At 35.7% G+C, this 7690-nt stretch overlaps 1 long non-coding RNA gene across 1 annotated transcript; it reads left to right on the top strand.

The window, feature by feature from the left end:
- Positions 1–702: 702 nt before the first annotated feature.
- On the top strand, positions 703–7224 carry LOC138887458 (uncharacterized). Its single transcript, XR_011405961.1, has 2 exons — positions 703–1493; positions 6724–7224. It is a non-coding gene; the product is annotated as an uncharacterized lncRNA (long non-coding RNA).
- Positions 7225–7690: the final 466 nt, after the last annotated feature.

Raw genomic sequence — 7690 nt, 5'->3', positions numbered from 1 at the left:
ATAGCCAAGGATATGTAGGCAGTTCAGATACCAGGGCTCAGTCATATTCTCCTTTCTTTTAGCGTTTGGTCTCTTTAAATAAGGGTCGGGTAAAAAAATATGTCTAGTCATTCTTTGTTTGAAAATACTTCGTATTTTCAGCCAAAGAAGGGCAGCTGTATACATGTGATTTTTGACCCTCCTCAAGATTTTTTATAGGTTAGCGTAAATATTTAGTTTAGGTTTAGTATCGCTCTTTTTACTTTATTTTATCTAAAAAAACCACAAAAATATTTTTTCTTATTCTAGCTAGTTGATATTTTGTCTAGTCAGTTTTGTTTTTGAAAACAAATACAAAAAATAGTCTTGACATTTTATTTTCCAAAAAATAAGAAGAAAAGTTCAAAAAATATTTTATATTTTAGTATATATTGAGTAGTATTTAAATTTCATTAATATAGTAATTATATGTATTCTCTACAAAAATTTATTATCTTAAATATACTAGTATCTTTATAAAGCTATTTTTTATTCATCTTTAGAATAAAAGAAAAGAAATGAAAAATAAAGAACCAATGTAAAAATGCCACTTGGCAAAGATTCCTTATTATCTATATGAAACAAAAACACATGCACACACAGAAGGGGGGACAAAAAAAAAACGAGAAGGAGCTGGGGGCTGGAAAAAAAAACAGAATAGAGGAGAGAGAGTGTGAGGGAGGGGTCCACACGTTTTGATAGGATTCCGTTTCTTTTCTTCGTTCCCAAGAATAGAGGAAGGCAATTTCCTTCTTTTATATATAAATATACAATACACATAACAAAAGGGGGGAGGTCTGCAAAAGAGAAAGAGGCTGAGATTGAGAGCAAAAGAATACAGGAAAAAGGGGATTGGAAACAGAAAAACGAAAAAAAAGAGAACGAGGGATCTGGGGGAAGAGGACAGAGAAGAAAACGAAAAACAGAGAATAGAAAGAGAGGGAGTTGGATCTATGTAAAACGAAAACGAGGGATCTCTGTTTCTATCTTCGTTACAATAGTGCTCTTGCGTGGTTGTGTTTTGAGACAAAGAAGGTTAATTCTTCTTCTTTCTGGGCTATATCTACTTTGCATTTTACAAAAAAAATGAACCTCCTTCATCACCTAGACTAGCCGACGATCCTCCCACCTTCATCGCCGGCGAGTTTCGACGGAAACCGGCGAAAACTAAGTCCAAAAAAGAGCAGTTACGCGACCCCTCCAGCTGAAAAAACCAGCAGTGAAATCAGTCCAAACAGCCACTAAAAGCTCTAGTTTTCACTACCAAAACGTCACCTTGTTTCAGCCTAAAATTTCAATGCCCAACCACCATCCAAACCCGGTCGAAATAGTAAAGCTTTCCGTCGAGGTCGCGGCAAGGTCGCGATGTTCCGTTTGTGGACTGCGGTGACGGGTCCGTTCGTTTTAACTTCATCGTTGTGTTCTTGTTGTAAGCCCGTTAGAAGATCTTTGATAATTTGAAGAGTTATAAAAAGGTCCAGTACTTCTTCTTCTTCATTGTTCTATTCTTCTTACGTGTTTTCTTATTTCTATGTGTTTATTTCATTTTTTTTTTGTTTGTTTTCGTTGGAAGTATGTTATAGCCAGTCTAATGTTCTTTTCATTATTTATTGTCTTTATTCAATATAAATTCAATGTTAAAGAAAGTAAAAATAAAATAAAATATTTCCATGTATTTAGATCCAATATAACCTCTTAAAGAATGAGTCACTTTTGTTATTGAGAATTGACAATAGAGAGACAGAAGGTTCGGAGCTATATGTAATTTTGGGGTCGAGATTAGTAAATAGACAAATTGAACTAATAAGCTGAAATATTTTCAAGCCCAATCCCCTTTGTCCCCATTTACTTCTGCCATTTCCGTGTGCATTTTGGGCCTACCGTTGTCCCAGGATTCTTTTAAGTAATTAAATACACCTGGTTTTCTAACTAGTAAAGGTGAATTGAACCTTAATTTAGAAGAGATCCGAACATCTTTAGGCCTTTTTAATTAAGTATAGTCCTTTACCAATAAATTGAGGCGTGCCATGCCAAGCAAAATTTATAATCCATGGCCCTTATAAGATTAGATTCAGGAACTAACACTTATAGAAAAAAGTTTGAGGTGTGCCATAAATAAATTAAATCACCCATGGCCCTCGCAAATGTTGCTATTGAAAATTGAATCTTTGTAGTTGCTTTGGACGCGTTATTTAAATAATTCATCATAACTACGGGCACGGTTCCCGTGACGTAGTTGTGATTTTTTTTTATTAATGGCTAAAATCCGGGTGTACATTTCATGTGACCCAATTTTCAATCTTCAACAATGTTAAGTAAAGCGTGTTGCAAACCACGGGTGCATTTCATGTAGCGTGGTTTAAGACATGTTTTAAATAATATTGAATTTTCCTAAAAAATAACTAAAAGCGACTAAAAAGTTGAAAATGCACAATATGTCTAAAACACGTAATTAATCAGATAATTAGGCCAATTAATAATAGTTGAGCGACCGTGTTAAAACCACGAAACCCGGGAATGCCTAACACTTTCTCTCGGATTAACAGAATTTCTTATCCGGATTTCTGTGTTCGCGGACTGTAAAATAGAGTCAACTTCCTCGATTCGGGATTTTAAACCGGTGACTTGGGACACCATAAAGTATCTCAAGTGGCGACTCTGAATAAATATAAATAATCCGGTTTCGATTTTGTCACTTAAATTAGAAAAACTCCCCTATACCGCTTCCGGTGGTGTAAAAAGGAGGTGTGACAGAAATAAACTCCAAAATCGCGGACAAGACGATTATTTAAATCTTCTGTCCAGGCCTGAAATTCTTCTTCGCGAACGCGGTCAAAGCCTCGCGTTCGCGAAGCACAAAATAACCTTGGCCAAAATTCCTCTTTCGCGATCGCGACCTTCCCATCGCGAACGCAATGCTTCACTCAGACCAACCTTCTAGATCGCGTTCCTCCTCTCGCGAACGCGATGAATAGATTCCCTGGAAGCTCAGTTGCCCATTTTCTTCTACGCGAACACGACAACACCCCGCGAACGTGATGCACAAATGCCCAGCCCTTCGCGAACGTGAAGCTTAAATCCCAGCTTCCTTAATTGACCCTTCGCGAACGCGAAGGTCATTTCTCTACAACACTGACCTGCAATTTTCTGCAATTCTAAACTTCATGGAATGGTCCGATTGACCACCCGAAACTCACCAGAGGCCCCCGGGACCCCAACCAAACATACCAACATATCCTATAACCTCATTCAAACTTGTTCCAACCTTCGGAAAGCTCAAAACAATATCAAAACACCAAATTCGCATCGGATTCAAGCCTAAGAATTCCAAAATCTTCTGAATTACACTTTTGATAAAAAAAATCACCAAACCACATCTGAATGACTTGAAATTTTGTACACACATCTCAAATAACACAACGGAACTACTGCAACTCTCGGAATTCCATTCCGACCCCTATATCAAAATCTCACCTACCAACCGAAAATCGCCAAAAATTCAATTTCGCCAATTCAAGCCTAAATCTACTCTGGGCCTCCAAAACTCATTCCGATCACGCTCCTAAGTCTCAAATCACCTCCCGAAGCTAAGTGAACCATCAGAACTCACATCCGAGGCCTCTGACACATAAGTCAACATCCGGTTGACCTTTTTTTTTTAACGTAAGCTTCTCAAAAGAGACTAAGTGTCTCAAACCTTATCAAATCCTTTCCAAACTCGAACCAATAAACCCGACCATATATAGAACCATTAGACAAAGCAATAACAAGCAAAAATGGGGGAAACTGAGTGGTAACTCATGAGACAACTTACCGGGTCGTCACAATCTTCAAATTTTTCTTCTTCGTCAGTTCAGCCTCAAGTTCCATTTTATCCTTTTGTAAGCCAAGAATTATGACCTTCGATTGGCCAGGAAATTCCGGATCATACCACTAGAAAAATTCACAAGCCACACGATCCTTAGCTTGAAAATTTTAACCAAACCATTATAAATAAAAGCAATATTTAGCCATATTATATCACATAAAATATGATGATTTGAAAGATGATTACCCCATAGTACTTGCATCCAAAAAAATATCTTCCTGGTTAGCATTTGTCATTGATGTTCTCAAAGAAGCAGACTGCCCACAACCCCAAAACACATTAAACCTCATGACTCTTCTACAATGGGTGGTCTTCTTTCAAATTAATTTGGGTAACAATGAAGGATGGATAAAATGAGAAAGATAAAAAATAAATTCAATAAACAAGGAGAGAATTTCAAATGGATTAAGATGAAGAAAGAGATAAAAAGGGCGAAGAAATGGAGAAGATGGTGTAATATAAAGAAAAATGGATAAAATATAAGTTTTTTAAATAAATGGACTAATTAGCCGTTATTCAAGCTGTCAGGTGGGCCCTTTTCATGTTGATTTTCACCATTCATGCGCAACTGATTTCACATAATATGCTACATAAGCGACGGAGGGAGGGGTGGTGGGAGGAGGGGGGAGTTATTATGAAAGGGGATATAGTTCATGGGGTTTTCAGGGACACTCGATAGTTTAAGTATGAAACTGACAAAGATCGTATAGTTTAGGCGGGTTTGAGGGTATTACCTCATAAAAGTATGAATTAAACACAAATTTAACGATGGAATGAAATCTTTATTATTCATGTCATTAAGAAATATATAGTTTTTTGTTAAATAGCTACAAGTAAGTTATTTTATTCGGGGGGGGGGGGGAAGATGGGGAATTCCTCCCGTTGGTCATAAGTTTTTTTTTTACTTTTTTTCAAAAAATTTGAAAATATTATTTGGCTATAAAAATAATCAGTTTTTGGGAAGTTTTTTAACTTGAATTTTTCAAGTTTTAAAAAGTGTTTTAGATTAGTTTTCCAAGTTTTCTACTCATGAAACTTCAATTTCTTTTCAAATAAAGTGCATGTTCAAACAAAATCTTCAAAGCCTCATTTTTCATCTCATCTTTAAAAACTCATTTTTTAAGTTTTAACCAACGACATATTAAAGAAATACCAGATACTGACTCCCTCCCAAGTTGATGCTATTTTCTGCTAACCAAATACATCCATAGCCGGTGCAAAAAAAAATGCATCCATATAGCCTCTTGAACTCGATGGAAGATTTAATCTTGGCACCTCCATTTTGCGTGATAAATGTTGACTAGAATGTGTGTATTAGAGTCTTTGTTACAATCTGTATGACCCAAAAAATAGATTTTGGTTTATACAATTGAATTTGTTGATAAGTAGGGTAATTATAGTCAATATTAATGTCCGATAACATATTTGGTATCTTATAGTGACTAGTTAATGGATAGCATTAAAGAAGACAACTAGGAATAATAAGTGAGCAATAATGACTTGAAAATATAAAGGATAACAATAAATAACTTTCAAACAGTAGAAGAGACAAGGATAACCCGACAAGGATGAATTCTCTAGATGTCTTTTTGATAATGATGGATGATGACGAACAATCGTATATTCCAATCCTTCTTGGATCGCGAGAGGGGAATAAAAGAAGGGAGGCGTAAAGTGAAACTTTATTTCTATTCAATAAAGTGAAAATCTTGTATAGAGAATGTTGATGAAATATTTGACAAAAGGTCCAATGCCCTATCTTATCTACATTTTTTCCTATTTATATGGGGCGAACGGCACAAATAGCCACTAAAAGCAGTGGCTTTTATTTTAAAGCCACTGTTTCAATGTATTTAGACTTTAGCCACTCCTTTAAAAAACTTATACCTGACTGGACGATAATACCCTTCTGGTATAACTTATACCTACGCTATCAACACAAGCAGCAGTTACACAAAGAGAAGAAACGAGCAGCAGCAGCAGTTACCACAACGACGATCAACTGAGGATTGATAAAGTTATAGACATCGCCTCCTATGATAATTCTGTATTCCGGGCATAGTGTCTTCATTTTAGAAATTGAATTCAAAAAAATAAAATAAAATAAGAACACTATGTCCTTAACTTTGATTCTACTGGCCTCATTTTGCAAATTGAATAAAAAAACTTAAGGACAAAATGTCCTTCACTTTGTTGTTGTTCTTCTGTATACAAAGTCCTGTAGCTTGAGTTTCAAATTGTATGTTTTAATTTCTGGTTCAAATGTTAAGGACTGACAATCCTTAACTTTTAAATACATGTTTAAATGTTAAGGACTAGCAGTCCTTAACTATTAATTCCATGTTTAAATATTAAAGGACAGACAATCCTTAGCATTTAATTTCTTGTTCAAAAGTTAAGGACTGGCAGTCCTTAACTTTTAATTCCATGTTTAAATGTTAAGGACTGACAGTCCTTAACTTTAATTACATGTTAAAATGTTAAAGGACAAACAGTCCTTAGCTTTTAATTTCTGGTTTAAAAGTTAAGGACATACAGTCCTTAAGTTTTAATTTTTGGTTCAAAAGTTAAGGACAGACAATCCTTAAGTTTTAATTTCTTGTTCAAAAGTTAAGGACTAAAAGTCCTTAACTTTTAATTACATGTTTAAATGTTAAGGACAAACAGTCCTTATCTTGGTCTTGCACTTACAGTACACCTGTTCTTAATTCTACAAGGATTACTTTATAACGTATGTCCTTTGTTTCCCATTTTCTTGACTTGTAGGATGAAAACAATATGCATAATAGTTGCTTTTAATGATAGATGGACTGAACACTATAAATATTTTGAAACAGAACATAAATCATGAACTAACAAATGAAAAAGTACCCAATGCCTCGAGTGCCACCAGTTACAAGAGCATTCATGCCATAAAGGGACCATCTATTCATTTTTCCACTACACTTAGTGGCAGTGGCAGTAGTTGTGAGTCGAACTGAACTGCAATTCATCCATGAGTTTATTATAAAGTTTCTGGGTTTTAAAAGTTGAAGTTTGTGCTTGAGAGAAGCAGCAACAGTGTGTGAAATGAAGAAGGGTTCCGACATTTTCTTTTGGAGAGAGAGAGAGACAAGGGATTGAGGGATTGATGTGCACAGATAAGAGATTGAGGGATTGATGTTGTTGACCAAGCATGGAGGAGGCCGACCATGAAATCACCTTGGGTATTCCAGATGAAAATGCAACGCGAAAGAGAGGAAGAAAGGGTAAAATTGTCTTTTTTCTATTAGTGGTGGCTATTTTTGCTGAACATTATAATTAGTGGATAAAAATTAAAGACACCCTTAATTAGTGACTACTACACGTCATTTTTACATTTATATGGGCACATGGGCCACAAAACCCTAGATAGTACCGCAAAAGAAAATATCTGTAAAATATTCCCCATGGAATCTAAATTCTAAGACCGGTCGCCATTTTATGTCCAGAATGGAAGCTCGTCCTCGTCACATGCCAAGTCAGTTCGACCTCGGCACCGCTTTGTCCTTCAACCTTGGCCTCGATCTTTTGAAGTCATCGCGACACGCCACAACCGCCATAGGCTTTATTACAGTTGTCTAGGTCAAATACATCAAGTGAAGTTTTCATTCATACACTATCCAATGTAAAACGCGTGAAATTTATACGTGTTGATGTGATAAAATAATAAATGAAATAAAACGAGAGTCCAACTAACCTAAAAAGGAAACTTTTAGGCCCGATAAAAAATCATTATTCTTCTTTATTTATTAATCGGTCAATTTTATTATGAGAGAAGTTGGT

Source organism: Nicotiana sylvestris, chromosome 1 (genome assembly GCF_000393655.2).
Source record: "Nicotiana sylvestris chromosome 1, ASM39365v2, whole genome shotgun sequence".
In the NCBI taxonomy this organism is placed as follows: Eukaryota; Viridiplantae; Streptophyta; class Magnoliopsida; order Solanales; family Solanaceae; genus Nicotiana; species Nicotiana sylvestris.
Note: the sequence above shows the minus strand (reverse complement) of the source record. Positions and strands in the feature narration are given on the sequence as shown.